A 19576-nucleotide genomic window follows, 5' to 3' on the forward strand; every position below is an offset into this window, starting at 1 on the left:
CTCAGCCTGGGCACTCATAAACATTGGTGCTTCAAACACTTTTGAAAGATCCAGCTCTTGTCAATATTTCTAGGAAGACCAAATTCAGAGATGAGCCTTAAAACAGACTTGAATTCTCTCTCTTCCATTTGAGCCCACTATGATTTTCATAGTAGCAGTCCTCCCCTCTGCACCCTGCTTTATGAGCAGGCCTCTACACACACCCACAAAAAAAAACAAACAGGTTTATAAATGGCCAAAACAGGGAAAAAAAAAAAGGAGTATAAATAGGCTGATGTTTATTGCCATTCTCCAGGGGTCACCAAATTCTTAATAAGTCACTCTGGGGGAAGAGTGACTTTCACTGAAAACTAATTTTATTCCTTATCTTCGCCAAGTCAGAGTACCTTGTTTCCTCTGGGCAAGGATATCAGCCTCTAACGCGGGGACGGACAAAGTCTGGCCTGCGTGCTGGATCGAGTCTGTGGTGGACTCCGTTTCTGGCAGCCCCTGCCCACGTAGCTGTGGCCGGTTTCCATGGAGATCCCAGGAGTGGCAGTGCAGTGACAGTGCGGGGCCAGCGTTTCCATGGAAACCGGCCCCAGCAGCACTGGCAGGGTGTAAGGAGCTGCCCCGGGTCTGGGATCTTGCACCAGTGATGCCCATGGAAGGGGTGTGCAGGCAGCGGATCGTGGCTCTGCCCTGGCTCCAGACCACGCTGTCACTGCTGCAAGATCCCAGGCATAGGCGGATCCCAGGCAGATCCCATAGGCGGATTCATCCATGAGTCAGATGGGCCCAGGGCCAGGAGTCCCGCCTGCAGTCCACTCTTCATCGGCAAGGAAGCAAAAGCCAAGGTTTTAAAGTCAACATCATTTTTGTCTCCATGCTGGTCAACAGCAAGCAGAAGGGTCGCCAGGGCCCCTCAACCAATCAGCGGCATGGAAACAAAAACAGTGCCAAGTTTAAAACTCCAGCTTTCACTTCCCTGCCAATGAGTAAAGAGCTGCAAGCATTGGCCCGTCCCCCAATCAGCAGTGGGGGGGAGGAGGCTGAGGGAACCTGCAAGATTAAAGGTGTTGCCGTGCACATGGCCAGGAGCACAGCCACTCCCTGCAGGTAAGTCTAATGGTGTGTGTGTGTGGGGGTGCAGATCAAGGCCCCCATGGTAAGGGAGGGAGTGGGATAGGGGCATTCACTCCCTGACCAGGATGGGGAATGTAGCACATGCCCCCCCCTGCCTCCCCTGGGGGTGCATGCACATGGCTGGGCAGCCCCTGCCCTTGCCCCATTCCCTCCCGCGCTGTGGGGTTCTCAATCTGCCCCCCCATGCCTCTTTCCTCTCCCATGCCCCTTCCCCCCCACAGACTTACCAGCAGGATGCTGCTCCCCAAGATGCCCGTCTGCATTCCCTGCCATGTGCCTGGTGACTGTGTGCATGCATGCAACATTTATTGGTGACGTTATTGGCTATATTGGACAAAAGAAGCCGATGGCCAATAATCTTAATTTTCCTTTTATCTGTGTCGATACGATATGCCACCAATATATCGGCGCACCTCCAGAGGAAGCCTCCAATTTTATGTTTGTCCAGGGCCCAGGGTCCAGTTTATCCTTAAATTTCTCTTGATTTGACAAGATAAGGTTCCCAATGGTATAAAACGCCCCATGATTGACTCCCTTTGGTTTAACAAATAATATTGGTGGACTTCTCCTCCTACAATTCATTTTTTTGCACTGCTCTAAATTCATATCAGAAAAGTTAAAGTAGTGATATTGCATGAACTACTTCCCTTGATTCACTGTATTAAATAACAGTTGTGTGTATTCAGAGTCCTCTTCATTGCCAAACTTGTTAGGAATTATGTTTATATAGAAGACCCATGTTTCCTGTTCATTTTCTTTGGCTATGATTGGGTTTACACAAGCATCACAATTATAATTTGTCCTGTAACTTAAAACCAAAATTTAAATAATTTCCCAGTAGCTCTGTGTACTTTTCACCATTCAAATAAAATTAATTACCAATCACTATCATTTGAATACAATTCATATGCATTTCATTATTCAGGAGTAAAGAATGGAAGTCGGCAAATAAAACATTCAATAATTTTTAATTTTAATACAAACTGTGATGCCTCCCATCTTTGCATTATTCTGATACAATCTGCAGTTCAATTAGCATATTAAAATCCATCTATTCCAAAAATTTCTTGCACCATCATTTAGGCATTCATCCTAAGTCGTCCACTTCAACTGACTTTTGGATCAAGCCCTAAGTAGTATTTCGTTGTGTAGGCCTCGCTCAAGTGAACACGTAAGCACAGCACTAATTTTAAGCATGTGAATAGTTCTGTTGACTTCAGTGGGAATAATCACAGCTTCAAAGATAAGAACATGTAGCTTGAGGCAGTATCAAATATTTAGGAATTATGAGCCAGGTCCCCCCTGAAGATCACAAGAGGCTTAAGAAAAATAATAAAGTAAAAGGTGGGTAGTTTCATTTGCCTTCTGGCTTCTAAGCCTTTAGGGTGCATTCAGGTCATATTTCATGTTTTTCTTCCCTGTCATGGAGGCTAGAAACCCCTTTTTTATTTTTAAATAGAAGCTGAGATGTTCATGAAATGGCTTGCTTCCAACTATCTCATATCTCATCATAAGAGTTGGCAGCTCAGGCGTCCATAGTGGGCTGAAGTCAGGGGGGATGTTGTCATTGGCTTTGTAGCTGACCCATGCATAAGTATTTTCAGAATCAGGATCACAATTTTTTTAAATACCTGAGATTTACAGGCTTTCAATTTATAAATGTAGTAAAAGGACCAAACAAGGGAAAAAAGGGAAAAAGAGGGGGGAAAAAAACATAATCCATTTTCTTTTTTATTCAATGTGATAACATGTACTTTTTTCAAAAAGGAGAAAAATAGAGAGGTTTATGCATATTGCAGCTAATTAACAATGTAGGTGGGATGCTTTGGCTTGGATTGCTTTTTTGTTTCCCTTAACAAACCAACTCATATACCAATTACAATTATGTTTAACACATTAAAAGGGAAGCAAGTACATTGTTCGTGTATACTATGCATGCTCTGAACATTTATAATTAGAAAGAACTGTAGCCTCCATCTGTGGTTTTTAATGTCTCTAACGTACGCAGAATCATTTAAACTATTCTTAAAAAGTTTCATTCAAACAGCTTCTGCATTGTGATTCTGTCATAACATGGGCATTCAAAATAAAACTTGCAAACTAAATGCATATGCATACACACACAATTTTGATATGTGGCTGTTTTTTATATAAAAAACATATGCATGTCCTAACATCTGAGAACATCTAATTCTTCTTGTCTTCACTTGCATTTGTGGGTGTTCAGAAATTGAGTATCAGGCACATAAGATGTGTACAGATACTATGCTGATGAGCACTGTATAAGCACCTATATACAGCAGAATATTTGAATCATAATTCTCCCATTCCTAGCTCTAGAGAGTTGCAAGAGAAATTTTAACCTGTCGCTGGCTCAGGACTGACTATATCTCATCTTGTGCCTTGGAGCTGTTCAAATTGGGATAGAAATTCCTCTTTCTGAGGATGGAGAGAATTCACTGGCAGATAAATACATATTTTTTTTAAAGACAAGGCAGCTGTTGGAAGTACTTGAAGCCTCACTGTGATAGAAGTCGGCACAGAGATGCTAGGCTGATGGATGGTGCACAGGTAAGGTGATCACAGGTGTGCGCTAAATGAAATTCGTTCCAGGGTTCAGCTATGTGGTAATATGTAATTGCAGCACAAGGAGGGGAGACAACTGAAAGATAAATAATGTTGATGCCTGGTGAAAATATCAGCAGTTTAAAGCAATGCGAAACTGCTAGACAGGATGTGTCCATTGTATAAGCAAACTTTCTTGTTTTGCCCTGTTTAAGTTTAAATCTTGTGTTGATGCTGCGGGCAGTAGCTCATGTTCCTCATAGCAATGACTTGCAACCAGCCCTGACCTCAGGTCACCATAACACCATTTAGACCTTCTTAAAAATGACAGCCTGATCTGATGAAATCCATTTCATTTTTATCAGCTACTCTCATGGCCACATATATATGCAGATTTTCTTGGTTGAAATGCAACTAGCGACCTCCAATCACCTTCCTTTGTGCAAACCCGAGGCTTTGCTCTCAGCATGGCAGGGGGAAGTATCATTTTTGGAATGTAAACACTGAGTTTAAATGTAATAGGCCTTGATGAAATCTGATGAAAAGGTCACTCTGAAATGTGTCTTTATTTTTATTTATGCCCACCAACACACTGGGGACAGCACATAATTGCCTGGCACTGGCACATAAACAGGTGATGTGATTCTTAAACAGCTGGCCTTTCCCATTACCTGTGCTGGTGTGATACAGCAGCATCCAACTGGGGATTTCTTTGCTGAGCAGTCCTAGGTGAAGGAGCATAACCAGAGGTTCCTGGCAATCTTGGGAATTAACTTGCACAATCAGCCCTTTATAATGAGTGTAACAGGGCAAGGAGAAGCCCTGTTTCTTTGGTGCTACAAAATTGTGAGTGCGGGAGAGAGTTGGGTCAGGGACAGGGCAAGGATAATTACTTAGTAGACACAGTTGGGAAGAGGGATTGCACCCAGGGTGAATATTGCCTGATTAAGAGCCAGCAGCTATTAAAGTTCACGGCAGGGGGCTTTTCTTTGCCCCCTGGGGCATGGTGTGAGGAGAGTCAGTGGGGAAAGCCGGGAACAGCAAACCCAGTGCTGGAACAGATCACTGATAAGACCGTCTGACCGGGTGAAGGTAACCACAGTGACTGGTGGTGCTCCGGCCAGGTCCCTGAGGACTGGAGAAGGGCCAATGTGGTGCCCACTTTCAAGAAAGGGAGAAGAGATGAGTGGGTAACTTTAGACCAGTCAGTCTTAACTCTATCCCTGGGAAAATGCTAGAGAAAATAATCAAAGAACACATTTGTGCAGGCCCAGCAGGGGAAACGATGCTGAGGGGAAACCAGCACGTGTTTGTCACAGGTAGATCCCGCCTGACAAACCTTGTAGCCTCCTATGACCAGGTCACACACTGCCTGGATGCGGGAGCGGAGGTTGATGTCATCTTCCTGGACTTTAGAAAGGCCTTTGACACAGTTTCGCAACCTACCCTCATTGGGAAGCTAGCAGACTGTGGAGTGGACGCCTACACGGTCAGGTGGGTGGCCAACTGGCTTAGGGACCGCACCCAGAGAGTGGTTGTGGATGGTTCCTCCTTGGCCTGGAGGGAAGTGGGCAGTGGGGTCCCGCAGGTTTCGGTCCCTGGACTGATATTATTTGATATCTTCATCAGCGATTTGGATGAGGGCGTGGAGAGCACCTCTCCAAGTTCGCTGATGACACCAAGTTATGGGGCAAAGTAAGTACACTGGAGGGCAGGGAGCAGATTCAGGCTGACCTGGACAGGTTGGATCAATGGGCAGAGAGAAATAGGATGCAATTTAATAAAGAGAAATGTAAGGTACTCCACCTGGGAAGGAGGAACCCCCAGCACACCTATAGGTTGGGGAGTGTCCTTCTCAGCAGCTTGGAGGCAGAGAGGGATCTTGGAGTCATAATTGACTCCAAGATGAACATGAGCTGGCAGTGTAACGGGGCCATCAACAAGGCCAATTGCACCTTGTCGTGCTTTAGCAGGTGCATGGCTAATAGATCAAAGGAGGTGATGCTCTCCCTCTATGCGGCACTGGTCAGGCCGCGGTTGGAGTACTGTATCCAGTTTTGGGTGCCACACTTCAAGAGGCATGTGGAGAATCTTGAGAGGGTCCAGAGGAGGGCCACTCGCATGATTAGTGGCCTTTGTGATAGACACTACGGGGGGAGGTTGAGAGAGTTGAATCTCTTCAGCCTTCACAAGAGACAGCTGAGGGGAGATCTTGTGGCTGCCTGTAAATTTATTAGGGGAGGTCAACGGGGAATAGGGGAAGCGCTGTTTACTAGGGCGCCCCAGGGAGTGACTAGGAATAACAGGTGTAAACTAGTTGAGAGTGGATTTAGGTTAGATATTAGGAAGAAATTTTTCACAGTAAGGGTGGCCAGGATCTGGAATGGGCTCCCAAGAGAGGTGGTGCTATCACCTAGCTTGGACATCTTCAAGAGGAGGCTAGATAGTCACCTGGCTGGGTCATCTGACCTCAGTCCTCTTTCCTGCCAGGGGCAGGGAGTCGGACACGATGATCCATTGTGGTCCCTTCCAACCCTACAATCTTTGAATTTCTGAATCTATGGTGAAGCAAAGAGGTGAAAGACAGAGAGGGGATGCTTACCAGATTGATCCTCAGGAAGAGAGAAGGTCCCACGAAGGAAAAATCCACTGATACCTGTGAAGGAAGGAAAGAGAGTGAGACTGGAGGTGAGCTGACAGGCTCATGGGAGTGGGTTGCACGGCAGTGGAGGGCAAAGGAAGACCGTGCGCTGTGAGAACAGCCAGGGTTATCTACAATTGGTGGGGAATTCACTAATAAACCAATTTTCTTTTATCCTGCTTCTGGGGTGATTTACTACACCCTCTCTCATTGGGGAATTAACTTCTTATTCTTCCATCACTTCAAGGCATGGCAGGAGAGCCCAAGGAGAAAGTTTTCGTTATTCACCCCCACACAGCCACAAGTGGTGCATTGGCCGGGAAGCAGTGACTACATCCAGGCAGGATGGAGTCCCCGGGCAGGATACCAGCTCAGCCTCATTATCGTAGATTATGCAACCCGATTCCAGAGGTGGTCCTCCTACAATCAGTGACAGCGCCCAAGATATCTGAAGCACTTATGAACAATATTCACCCTTTGAGTTGGTTTACGGGCACCAGCCTAGAGGACTAATTGACCTCATATGTGAAAGATGGATTGAATTAGAACCAGAAAGATCTGTGACCCTGAAGGTGGTAACCAATTTTAGGGAGAGACTGGAGAAAGCTAGGAGGATTGCCCAGGAGAAACTGGGATGGAACCAGGTAAGGCAGAAATGCTTATATGACCATCAAACCCAAGAAAGAGAACTTCAAGAAGGGGACCAGGTGCTGGTGATGTTACCAGACGATACCCACCAATGGCTGGTATGCTGGCAAGGGCCCTTTTGGGTGGTTAGGAAGGTGGGCCCAGTAAATTATGAGGTGCTGAGAATGGAATCAAAATGAAGGAAACAAATTTATCCAGAGGTCCAGAGATATCCCCAGAGGTTGGGAGGTGCACAGTGTTGGAGGGTACTCTACAAAGAAACCAACAGGAGGGATTGGAAGAAATAATACATGAATTCCAAGATGTCTTCAAGGAAACCCCAGGGGAGGCATGAGGCATCGAGCATAGGATCAAGACTCCAGCAGGCTGTGTTGTCTGTCACTGGAGAAGGCTACCCACACATCAGTGGGATGTTGTTCAGAAGGAAATCAAACAGTTGCAATGATTGGGAATCACTAAGGAATCATGAAGCCCCTGGAGGAGCCCATTGGTGATAGTTAGTAAGCCAGATGGTACGCTCAGACTTTGTGCAGATTTCCGGAAAGTGAATGAGGTAGCTGAGTTTGATGTGTTCCCCATGCCCAAAATACATGACATGTTGGAGAAAATTGGGACGGGCAGGTATATCTCAACAATAGACCTCATAAAGGGGTATTGGCAGATACCCATGGCAAGGAAAGACCGAGAGAAGATGGCATTTGGTACCCCCGACGATTGTTTCATTTTAAGTGGATGCCCTTCAGGCTACAGGGGGCAGCGGCCTCATTTCAGAGGTTGATGGACAGTCTCCTGGCCCCCCTACCAACAATATGCATCTGCCTACATTGATGATATAATCATCTTTTCAGAAGAATAGGGACAGCACTGCAAACACCTGTGGGCCATCCTATCAGAACTAGACAAGGCAGGTCTGACTGCAAACCCAAAGAAATGCTTCCTCAGGAAAAATGAAACCCAGTACTTAGGATTCATTGTGGGTCAAGGCAGAATCCAGCCAGTAGCTGATAAGTTTGATGCCCTGTGGCGATATAGACTCCCCAAGACCTTGAAACAAATGAGATCCTTTCTGGCATTTGCTAATTAATACTGCTGGTTCATAAGAAATTTTGCTTGCATAGCAGCCCCACTTACAGACCTAACCAGAGGGAAGAAAAATATGGTCAGATGGAATGACCAAATTGTTTGAGCCTTTGAATACATCAAATGTGCATTTCATAGATTTCTAGGGTTGTAAGGGATCTATTAGATCAGCAAGTCTGACCCCCTCCTCTAGGCAGGAAAGTGCGCTGGGGTTAAGTAACCCCAGCCAGGTGCTTGTCTAATCTCCTTTTGAACACTTCCAAGGTAGGGGAAAGCACCACCTCCCTTGGAAGACCATTCCATATTTTGGCAACCCTCACCATCAAGAATTTTTTCCTGATTTCCAATCTAAATCTGCTCTCCTTCAGTTTATGGCTGTTGTTTCTAGTAACCCTGAGGGGCACCCTGGTGAAGAGAGTATCCCCTATTCCCTGCTAACCCCACCCTGGATGAGTTTGTAGACAACCATGAGATCACCTCTCAGCCTTCTCTTGTGGAGGCTGAAGAGATTCAGGTCCCTCAATCTATCTTCATAGGATCTTACCTGCAGGCCCTCAACCATAAAAGTAGCCCTCCTCTGAACGCTTTCCAGGTTGTCCATGTCCCTCTTGAAGTGTGGCACCCAAAACTGGATGCAGTACTCCAACTGCACGCTCACCAATGCTGCATAGAGGGGAAATATCACTTCCCTAGACCTGCTTGTGATGCACCTACTAATGCAGGAAAGAGTGTGGTTAGCCTTACTTATTACCTTGTCACATTGGTGACTCATGTTGATTTTTGCATTGACTATGACTCCAAGATCCCTGTCTACTGCTGCGCTACTTACATTGGTACTTCCCAGTCTATAGGTGTATTGATGATTCTTTCTCCCCAGGTGCAGCATTTTGCACTTATCTTTGTTAAAATGCATCCTACTCTGATCTGCCCACTTCCCTAGTCTGTCCAAATCTGCCTGAATTTGCTCCTTACCCCCTAGTGTGTTTACCCCATAGTTTGGTGTTGTTTGCAAACTTGGACAGAGTGCTTTCTACACACTCATCCAAATCGCTGATGAAGATATTGAACAGTACTGGTCCAAGGACGGAGCCTAGGGGATACTACCGTCCACACCTCTTCAGGTAAAAACCAGCCCATCCACCACCACTCACTGGGTGGGTCCCATAAGCCAGTTTTCCACCCACCTGACTGTGAAAATATTCATGTCACAGCTACTTAGTTTAGTTGTAAGAATTGGGTGCGACACTGTGTCGAAAGCCTTTTGCCAAGCTTTTTGTATACCCCTTATTGTATATCCCTAATTTTCAAAATACCTTTTACCTACAGACTGATGCCTCAGGCACAGCCCTAGGATCTGTACTGCTCCAAAAGGAGCATGGGGAGGAAAGACCAGTGGCTTCTGCAAGCAAGAAGCTATCACCTTCAGAGACCCGATATTCCACTATTGAGCATGAGTGCTTAGCTATTCTCTGGAGGGTGGAAATATTTAGGTATTATCTGCTGGGGAGACAATTTGTTTTAATAAATGATTTTGTCCCACTCAAGTGGCTTCATTTAGCAAAAACTGACAATGCATGTTTAACAAGGTGCTCTTTAGCCTTACGGTCTTTTGATTTTTCAGTGGAACACCGGGCCGGCAGGGCAAATGTAGCTGCCGATTTCCTGTCAAGACCTGAGGGATGAGTTGCTGCTACTCATGACTCAAACCTGACGACGCAACAGAAAAAAGGAATGCTCCCCGTAGTTTCGGGTTTTTTACTTCAGATGAGAGGGGTAAGGTGTGTAACAGGGCAAGGACAACCCTGTTCCTTTGATGCTACAAAGTTGCAAGTGAGGGAGAGAGTCAGGTCAGGGACAGGGAAAGGATAATTACTTAGTAGACATGGCTGGGGAGAGGGATCACACCCAGGGTGAATGTTGCCTGATTAATAGCCAGTGGCTATTAAAGACCATGGCAGGGGGCTTTTCTTTGCTCCTTGGGGCATGGCGTGAGGAGAGTCAGTGGGGATGCCAGGAGCGGCAAACCCAGTGCTGGAACAGATCCCTGATAGGACTGGCTGACCAAGTAAAGGTAACCACAGCGACCAGGAAGCAAAGAGGTGAGAGACAGAGAGGAAATGCTTACCAGATTGATCCTCAGGCAGAGAGAAGGTCCCATGGAGGAAAAATCCACTGATACCTAAGAAGAAAGGAAAGTGAGTGAGACCGAGGTGAACTGACAGGCTCAGGGGATTGGGTTGCATGGCTGTGGAGGGCAAAGGAAGACCGTGAACTACGAGAACAGTCAGGGTTATCCAAAACCCACGGGGAATTCACGAATAAACCAATTTACTTTTATCCGGCTTCTGGAGTGATTTAATACACCCTCTCTTGTTGGGGAATTAATTTCTTAGTCTTCCATCACATCAAGGCGTGGCAGGTAAGCCCCTGGGAGAGAGTTTTCATTATTCACCCCCACATGGCCACAATGAGTATTTGCATGATACGCCTAATACAGGAGAGACCTAAGCATGTACTAAATCAGGGGTTATAAAGACAAAATACCCATAGCTTAGCTGTGTGCAATGTGGGAAGTATGATCCCAGAGGACAATGCACAGAAGCTTCATCTAGCTTTCCTTCTACTCATGGTGCTTTTTGTCTTCTTTCCCTGTAACCAATGCAGCTGAAATACTTGGGGGCTTTACACATGTCCAAAGTAAATGAGATCTCTGCTAAACAAACCCTGTATGTGCCTCCCCCCATTGTGTGACCCTTACCACGCGCAGTATTCTGTCACCATTACTTGGGCTGAGCTAGAAACTCATGGGGATGCAGAATACTATTTCATGGACAGATCTGTCCTCATCTGCAAAACGAAAAACTGGGGTTTCTGCCCATGGGCAGAATTGTCCAAAGGACTTCTCGAGATCCAGGTGTCTGGCACAGTTCAGACCCTCGCTTGTTGTTTTCTTCCTTGCTCAGCCTGACAGCGATGGCTGTGACTCATACATAGAATAGGTTACAAGCCTTCTCCATTGCCTGGAATAGAAGCCCGAGTATAATAGACCACAGCAGTAACCTGTTAGACTGTGCTGCAAGTTAATGAGAGAGCTTTGTACTGTGCAAACAACATTTCTCATTATATGATTAAAGGAACGATTCAGCAGTAAATGTGCTACAAATGAGCAGACGAGACTCTTTCCACCAATCAGCAAATGATTGTTATGCAATTTTTATTATAACTTGCTTCAGGGATGGAAACTCAGTAGAAATGGTCATAGATGTATGGGTTTGGAAGGGATCTAGTCCAGCTTTCTGCACTGAAATGGGAGCAATGACATTGAGGTCGAACATTTGTTACAATCCCCCAGTGTAGGAAATGCCACAGTCTCCCCAAGCAGCCTGTTCTAGCATTACGTTTCCCTGATGAAAACATTTTCTCTTATCTCTTATGGTATTATGCCCTGCCACACATTTGCATTTTTATAGACCTGCATTTTGGCTTAAGTTTCTATTCGACCCTAGAAAGTAGACAAACACCAGCAGACTCTCCCTCTACCTGAAGAAGGGTGCTTATGCCCAAAAGCCTGTAAAGAACAAATTCTCCAACTATTCAGTTGGTCTAATAAAATATATCACATTTACCCAAATAACCTTGACAGCATTCTGGAGGCTTTCTGTACGCTGACCTGCAGGAAACATCTTTATGTAGTGAGAAGAGAGCTGAATTTCATTGACCTACTCGGTCCTTTGTCTTTCTGCTAAGACTGATAATAAATTAATTAAAATTAAATATGACCATTGTAATTTGGACACAGGACTGAGTCCATCATCTCATCTACCACTGTTCTCAGTGGTGGCAGGTGATAAAACAAGGAACAATGGTCTCAAGTTGCAGCAAGGGAAGTTTAGATTAGATATGAGGGAACACTTCCTCACTAGGAGGGTAGTAAAGCACTGGAACAGGTTACCCAGAGAGGTGGTGGGATCTCTATCCTTGGAGGTTTTCAAGACCAGGGTAGACAAAGCCTTGGTTGGGATGATGTTGTTGGGACTGGTCCTGCTTTGAGCAGAGGGTTGGACTAGATGTGACCTCCTGAGGTCCCTTCACACCCTCATTTTCTATAATTTCATTGTCTCTGAAGTTATCTGAATGCCATTTAATCCTGTAATTCACAAGTGTGTTTGACTTAATCCATTCTACCTGATTGTTGCTCTTAATTAAATATTTTGCCCTTCCCATGGAAGCATGTCTGCATTCTCTACCATCAAAGGAGACTGCATACTGGACCTGATGATCTCATGAGGTCCCTTCCAGTTCTAAATTTCTGTGAATCTGTGTAAACACAGCACATCCTCCACAGGTACCTCAGCACCTCTGCACAAGCATGTGATTTGAGACACCCCTCATTCTCTGAGTTTGTGCTGGCTCTGAGGAAGGGACTATCAAATGTTACAAGAATCCTGCTTCTGTGCCCAAGATACTCTCTTCTCAGCATACTTCGCCCTTGGTGAGACCTTGCTCACTATGGAGGAAGCAGCTCTGCAGGGCAGATGGTCAGCGAGTTGTGATGTTGTGATGCCCAGTGGGGGTTTTCAGGTGATGTGCCTCTTAGGAAGCAAACAGGGGCTGTTGCTTCAAATTAAGCCAGTCCTGCTGCTCTCTAAGGGCCTTGTTACACCTTGTGCTGTGAGCTGCACAAATGTGGATCAATGTTAGTGTTAGCCTGGAGTTTGGAGAAGTCACACCCTTAGTCTAGACCCTTTTCTGACTGTTGCCCATTTGCACAGCTGTGATTTGTCACTAGAGGATTAGCAGCTAGAGCTGTGAGTTGCCACAACAGGGCTGGTGAGCCAGGGCAGGCTTCTATACCTGCTCTAGGGGCAGGTGACTGAGTGATGTTGGGATACTGGAGGACTTCAACTAGGGCAGCATATCTGTGAGGAGGGTCCACACCTTAATGGAACAGGATCTGGGTAGTGTGGATCAGAGATAATCCTGCCCTGGAGCGGCATAACTTTGAGCCACAGAATGAGTGCTTAAAACCAGGGTCTGAATTATGAGGAAGCTTGGGAGGGTGGTGGGGCTGAGCCCCTCCCCCCCATAAGAGATGAGCGCACCCCTATAAGATTTAAAAATCATAACTTGGGGGATCTCCAATTTTATTAGGGCATAGTTTCATAGTTGGTAGGGTCGGAAGGGACCTGAGCAGATCATCTAGTCCGACCCCCTGCCATGGGTAGGAAAGGAAGCTGGGGTCAAATGACCCAAGCTACGTGGCTGTCTAGCCTCCTTTTTGAAGACCCCCAGGGTAGGGGCAGCACCACTTCCCTTGGACGTTGGTTCCAGATCCTAGCCGCCCAGACAGTGAAGTAGCGCCTCCCGATGTCTAGGCTGAATCTAAACTCAGTCAACTTATGGCCGTTGTTCCTTGTTACCCCCAGTAGTGCTCAGGGGAACAGGGGCTCTCACAATGTCTGCTGGTCCCCCTTGGCAAGTTTATAGGTGGCCACCAGATCCCCTCTCAGCCTTCTCTTGTGGAGGCTGAACAGGTTCAGGTCCCGTAGCCTCTACTCGTAGGGCCTGCCCTGCTGTCCCCTAATTATGCAAGTGGCTTCCTCTGGACCTTCTCCATGCTGTCCACACCCCTCCTGAAGTGCGGCGCCCAGAACTGGATGCAGTACTCCACCTGCGGCCTGACCAGTGTCGCATAAAGGGTAAGGATCACCTCCTTGGACCTGCTCGTGATGCATCTGTGGATGCATGACAAGGTACGGTTGGCTTTCCTGACCACGTCCCCACACTGTCGGCCCATGTTCATCTTAGAATCAATAGTGACTCCAAGATCCTTTTCTGCCTCTGCACTGATGAGAAGGGAGTGCCCCAGCCTGTAAATATGCTACTGGTTCTTCCTCCCAAGGTGCAGTACCTTGCATTTATCCATATTGAAACCCATCCTATTCTCATCTACCCAACTCTGTAACCTGTCGAGATCTGTTGCAGCCTGTCCCTCTCTTTTGGCATGCTTACTTCTCTTCACATCTTAGTGTCATCTGTGAACTTGAACAAAGTGCCTTTCACCCCATTGTCCAAATCGCCGATGAAGATATCGAAGAGTGCGGGCTCGAGGACCGAGCCCTGGGGAAGCCCACTGCCCCCATCTCTCCAGGTTGAAAATGACTCGTCCACCACCACTCTCTGGGTGTGGCCCTCCAGCCAATTTGCGACCCATCTGACTGTGTAGGCGTTGACACCACAGACATCTACTTTTTTATTGAGGATGGGGTGAGAGACACTGTTGAAGGCCTTCCCAAATCCAGAAAGACTATGTCCACCGCAACACCTGCATCCAAGGATTTTGTGACCAGGTCATAGAAGGCCACCAGGTTGGTCTGACAGGACCTGCCTCGAATGAACCTGTGTTGGTTGCCCCTAAGCATAATCTCCCCTGCTGGTCCCTCGCAGATGTGCTCCTGGATAACTTTCTCAAAGAGCTTCCCCAGGAAGGAATCTCTGGTAAGATTAACAGACCTATTGATTCCTGGGTCCTCCTTCCTCCCTTTTTTGAAAATGGGGACCACATTGGCACTTTCCCAGTCCTCTTGCACCACACCAGAGCACCACGAGTGCTTGTAAAGCTGTGCCAGGGGCCCCACAATGACCTCTGCTAATTCCCTCAGTACCCTGGGGTGGAGATCATCACGACCTGCTGATTTGAACACATCTAGTCCCTCCAGAAGTTCCCTGATTAGCTCCTCACTGACCCTGGGCCTGGCTGCACCTCCCCTGAGTCCATCCACAATCCCAGTGTGGGGAATGTCCCTGTCCCTGCTCAGAAAAATGGAAGCAAAGAATCTGTTAAAGAGATTAGCTTTGTCATCTGGTGCTAACACCAGATTAGCAAGCATGTCCTGCAAAGGCCCCACATCATCTACCATAAAGGTACCAACCACTGCTTCCCCTTGAGACTGGTACAGACTACTGCATGTTAGGGAAGTTGATATTTTAATCTGAAAAATCAAAAGAAAGGGAAAAAGGTAGGCTCCATTTTTACCTGTCACCTTGACACACATCTTTTGAAACCTAAATTTGCAATAAATAAGATTGGAACTAGCAGTTACCTACAAGGCCTTTCATATCCAGATCTGGTAGCTTGAACCCACTCTGTATTAGTCATGATGTATGCTACAAAGGGCATGCGCTACATTAGTGATGTGTGCTACAAAGGATGATGATATAGGGGATTAGTTTGCACATCTGTGGGAAAACCCATTTTTCGAACAGTGCTCCTTTTCCAACTGCTCGTATTACTTCCATTGGGCACTCCTTTGTGACAAGCTCTCTGGAAACCCTTGGCACTTATTATGCCTAAAAGCTGGAATTTTTCATAAATTCTGGCTACTATTTACTGGCAGATTGATGCTTTGTTCCAGCTGCCAGAGGGAAAATCCATTCAAGCATCACAGCTGTTTGCAGGCATTAATCCAACAGGAGGTTCTTATGTCATGTAGCATATGTTCTCTAAACTGCTCCTCCATTCTCAAGATTTGGTGCTGGTACAACAACCTGCTCATGGAACGGACGAGATGTTTTCTTCAATTGTTCTGTTACGTTAAATCTCTTATTTCCCTCCAAGTTATCCTCATATTTCAACCATTGAGGTGCCCAGAGATGCAAGGGTACTTCAAGTGAAATTCTTCAGACTAAAACTATGTAAATAAGAAGCGTATTTTCAGTGATGCAACATCTCTGGCTAAAATCCACATTGCACACCACGCTGGGCTGCAGTCAGAAGCAGCATTGTCCTTCACAGACTTCATAGATGTTAGGGCTGGAAGGGACCTTGAAGATCGTCAAGTCCAGCCCCCTGCCCCAGGGGCAGGACGTCAGCTAGGGTCAAAGGACCCCAGCAAGATAAAAATCCAAGCATCTGATTAATTCCAGCCATTTCCCCCATTGCCCCCAGTCCCCATTGCCATTGCCCCCAGTCCCCTTTGCCATTGCCCCCAGTCCTTCCAATTGCCATATGCAGACATGTATCAAAGAAATGATGAAGGTAGCTCTTTATGGATGGGGATGGTTACAAGCACAGCCATGTAGGCCAGTGTGGAACATCTTGCTTATGAAAGTTTTACAGGGATAAAGATCTCACAAAGGCTCACAGAGTTGGAAGGGAAGGGTATCCTCTTGCTCCAAAGACTCCCACCCTTTGCGGGCTGCAAAGGACAGCGAGGCAGTGATTTAGGATGCTAAGGAGAATCTTCCTAACTCTTAATGAGACAGAGTTAGGAAATAATCATCCACTCCCAGCTTTCAATGGCACTGATGTCAGTGGTTGTCTTGAAGTTGCAAATGGAGATGCTCTTGTTTCCTTTCCTTTTCCACAAGCTGTTAAAAGCTATTGTAGGCACTAAGTGGAGGCCATCATCCACCCCGGAGGCAGAGAATTGTCTCTCACAGACTGAACCAGATCTTCAGTTGATGTAATTCAACTCTGCTCTTTTTTTCCAGCACACATCTATCTCACTGACTGTAGTACAGTATAGCAATGCCTAAGCAATGCCAAAGTTGCAGCACCCAGGAGTAGGGTCACCATACATCCAAGTTTTCCCAGACCTGTCCTCTTTTTGGGTCCTCCCATCTCTGTTCAGGCCGTTAAAAAAAATATCAACAAATGTCTGGGATTTTGCCATGCTTCTGCTCAGCATTAAAGGTTTTCCCGGAACTTCACACCTTGCCCCAGCAAGGAGCTGCTTGGGACTGGGGGCAGCGCAGGAGGGCAATTGGAGGCAGGGGCATCATGTGCATCTGTGCGTGGCCCCGGCAACTGCAAGCAGGTAAGTCTGTGGGGGCGGGGATTGGAGGGCCAGGGCTGGGGACTGTCCAGGGTGTGTGTGTGTGTGAGTGTGTGAAGGGATGGGTGTACAAGGGGAGTGGGTGCCTGCTGGCACTGGGACTGCAGCAGGGTGGGGAGAGAGGGGAGGTGCCTGCCCCCCCAGTGGGGAAAGGGGGTGGGGAGGTTCTTCGAGGGCAGCAGGGAGCAGCATGGGCAGCAGGGCTGGGTGGGGCAGGGGGCTGTGGGGCAGGAGTGAGGGGCACCAGCAGGGCTGGGGATGGCTGTGGCTTGGGAGTGAAGGGCACCAGGGGGGCAGGGGACTATGGGTTGGGAGCATGGGGCACCGGCAAAGCCAGTGGGTAAGGAGTGAGGGGTATCAGCAGGGACAAGGGGGCTGCGGGTTGGGAGTGAGGGGCACCAGCATGGTGTGGGAGTGGGGTACTGTGGGTTGGCAGCAGCGGAACTTGGGGGGGCTGTGGCTTGGGTATGAGGGGCAGGGCATGGGCATGGGCATCTCACTGCACCCCACACAATCATACTACCCCTCCCCTTCCTTTTTTCTGGAAGTATGGTAACCCTACCAGGAGCTCAGCATCATCTGTATTTCCTGTTGCTCTCTGCCCTACAGCAGTCTCCAAGGTAGACGTAACCCCAGTGGGGCTGCATTGGATTTCACCAGAGGAGGATCTGGCCTGTGTTGATCTGGAGATCCTAGGAAAATAGAGCTGGGAAGGACTTCCTAAGGTCATCTCGTCCAGCCCCCAACTCAAGGCAGGATCATTCATGACTAGACCATCCCAGCTAAGCATCTGTCCAACCAGCTCTTGAAAACTTCCAAGGACGGAGATTCCTCCACTTCTGTAGGCAACCTGTTCCCATGCCTGACCACCCTCATAGTCAGGAAGTTCCTCCTAATCTCCAGCCTAAATTTCCCCTGCTGCAGCTTGCAGCCATTGTTTCTAGTGTCTCATACGACCACAGAGAAAAGCCCCAAGAAGGAGAGATGGAGGTCCCAAGAGCAGGTGGAGAGGAAGACAGCCCCAGAGACGCTTCACCACAGTATCCCTGGGTTTAGTGCCTTCAAGCAGGAATAGCCGGGTAGGGGTTGTTTGTAAAAGGCCCTCCCCATGCAAGCCACAGGAACTGCATAGACATCCTCTTAGTGTCTCAACGTATCATGGCAATAGCTTTCCCCATGGCTTTGGCTTCGCAGATAAGCTAAAAAACAGCATTTCAATTCCCCCCTGACTTAAAGTGATACCTTCTGGATGGCACTTCTGGAAGAGTTGGCAACCATACCTCTCACTGGTGTATTTTGAGAGTTAACCTCTTGCCACCCAAAAGCATGCTCAGAATTGAGCATTAGCATCCTTGAAGACAGTGCTAGGGTTGCCACATATCAGAATCAGCCAATGATAAAGAAAGACTCAGAAGAAGCATGCAGTGGAAAGGATAGCACTATTGACTCTTTGCAACCGAAAAATTGCTCTAATATTTTTCTGTAGTCAAAAATTGAGAGAAAACCAAGAGCTGACATTTCCTGAGGGGTGCCTTGCATCTATCAAGGGATGCCTTCAGTTGAAAAAGTTGAGAACCACTGGTGTACTGGTTGGCACTGAGCAGAGAGCGGGGAGGGACTTACATAACTGTTCCCATGCCTTGACCATGTTGACCTTGCCTTGACTAGAGAAACTGGACCTTTTCAGCCTCTGCAAGAGAAGGTTGAGAGGCGACCTTGTGGCCGCCTATAAGTTCATCACGGGGGCACAGAAGGGAATTGGTGAGTATTTATTCACCAAGGCGCCCCCGGGGGTTACGAGAAATAATGGCCACAAGCTAGCAGAGAGCAGATTTAGACTGGACATTAGGAAGAGCTTCTTCACAGTTCGAGTGGCCAAGGTCTGGAACGGGCTCCCAAGGGAGGTGGTGCTCTCCTCTACCCTGGGGGTCTTCAAGAGGAGGTTAGATAGGCATCTAGCTGGGGTCATCTAGACCCAGCACTCTTTCCTGCCTATGCAGGGGGTCGGACTCGATGATCTATTGAGGTCCCTTCCGACCCTAACACCTATGAATCTATGAATCTATGTTGGACAGATGTGTGCAGATGTTCAGGGCAGCCCCTTCCTGCCTTCTGTGGGGTCTCATGCTTGTCAGGTAGCCTCTCAACAGCCGTGTGCTTCCCACACCAGTGGTTATACGTTAGACAACGTTTAAGCGGGACCCTTCCTCCTTCCCTGCATTGCAACCCCAGCTGTGGGCCGGCCTGGCGATCCCTTAATCAGTGCTGTTGATAGACTTAAGGAGAATGGTTTACTTTTCTTGAATCTTCCCTTCCCTTAATTCCCCACCAAATAGCAGAGAGTGCTCTAGAGCCCGGGAAGCAAACCCAGGTAGGAATTTCTGGACAAACCAGCATTTTTTTAATGCAACTTTTAAACCAGGGCCAGCTCCTTATCTAGTGTCAATCATGGTGTCTATGTTGAGTCCAGCCAAGCTAAGCTGATTTACATCAGCTGAGAATCTGGCCCCAGACCCATTTTCCAAATGTCCTAGGAACTCTTCTTTCTGGGCTGAGATGCTGCATGCAACGTGTTGGGAGATGGGCTTTGGTTTTGGAGAAGTTACAGGGGAAGGTTTCAGTGGAAATCTAGGTACAAGGTAAACTTTGGAGCAGCTCCTGTGGCTCCTGTGAGCATTTC

General features: G+C 47.3%; 1 long non-coding RNA gene across 1 annotated transcript; it reads right to left on the reverse strand.

Annotated features, from left to right (window-relative positions):
* Positions 1-2077: 2077 nt before the first annotated feature.
* Positions 2078-10240, reverse strand: LOC109281753 (uncharacterized). Its single transcript, XR_002088531.2, has 3 exons — positions 10185-10240; positions 6293-6346; positions 2078-3787 (listed from the first exon to the last, which is right to left on the reverse strand). It is a non-coding gene; the product is annotated as an uncharacterized LOC109281753 (long non-coding RNA).
* Positions 10241-19576: the final 9336 nt, after the last annotated feature.

Source organism: Alligator mississippiensis, chromosome 3, assembly GCF_030867095.1.
Source record: "Alligator mississippiensis isolate rAllMis1 chromosome 3, rAllMis1, whole genome shotgun sequence".
NCBI classification, from domain to species: domain Eukaryota; kingdom Metazoa; phylum Chordata; order Crocodylia; family Alligatoridae; genus Alligator; species Alligator mississippiensis.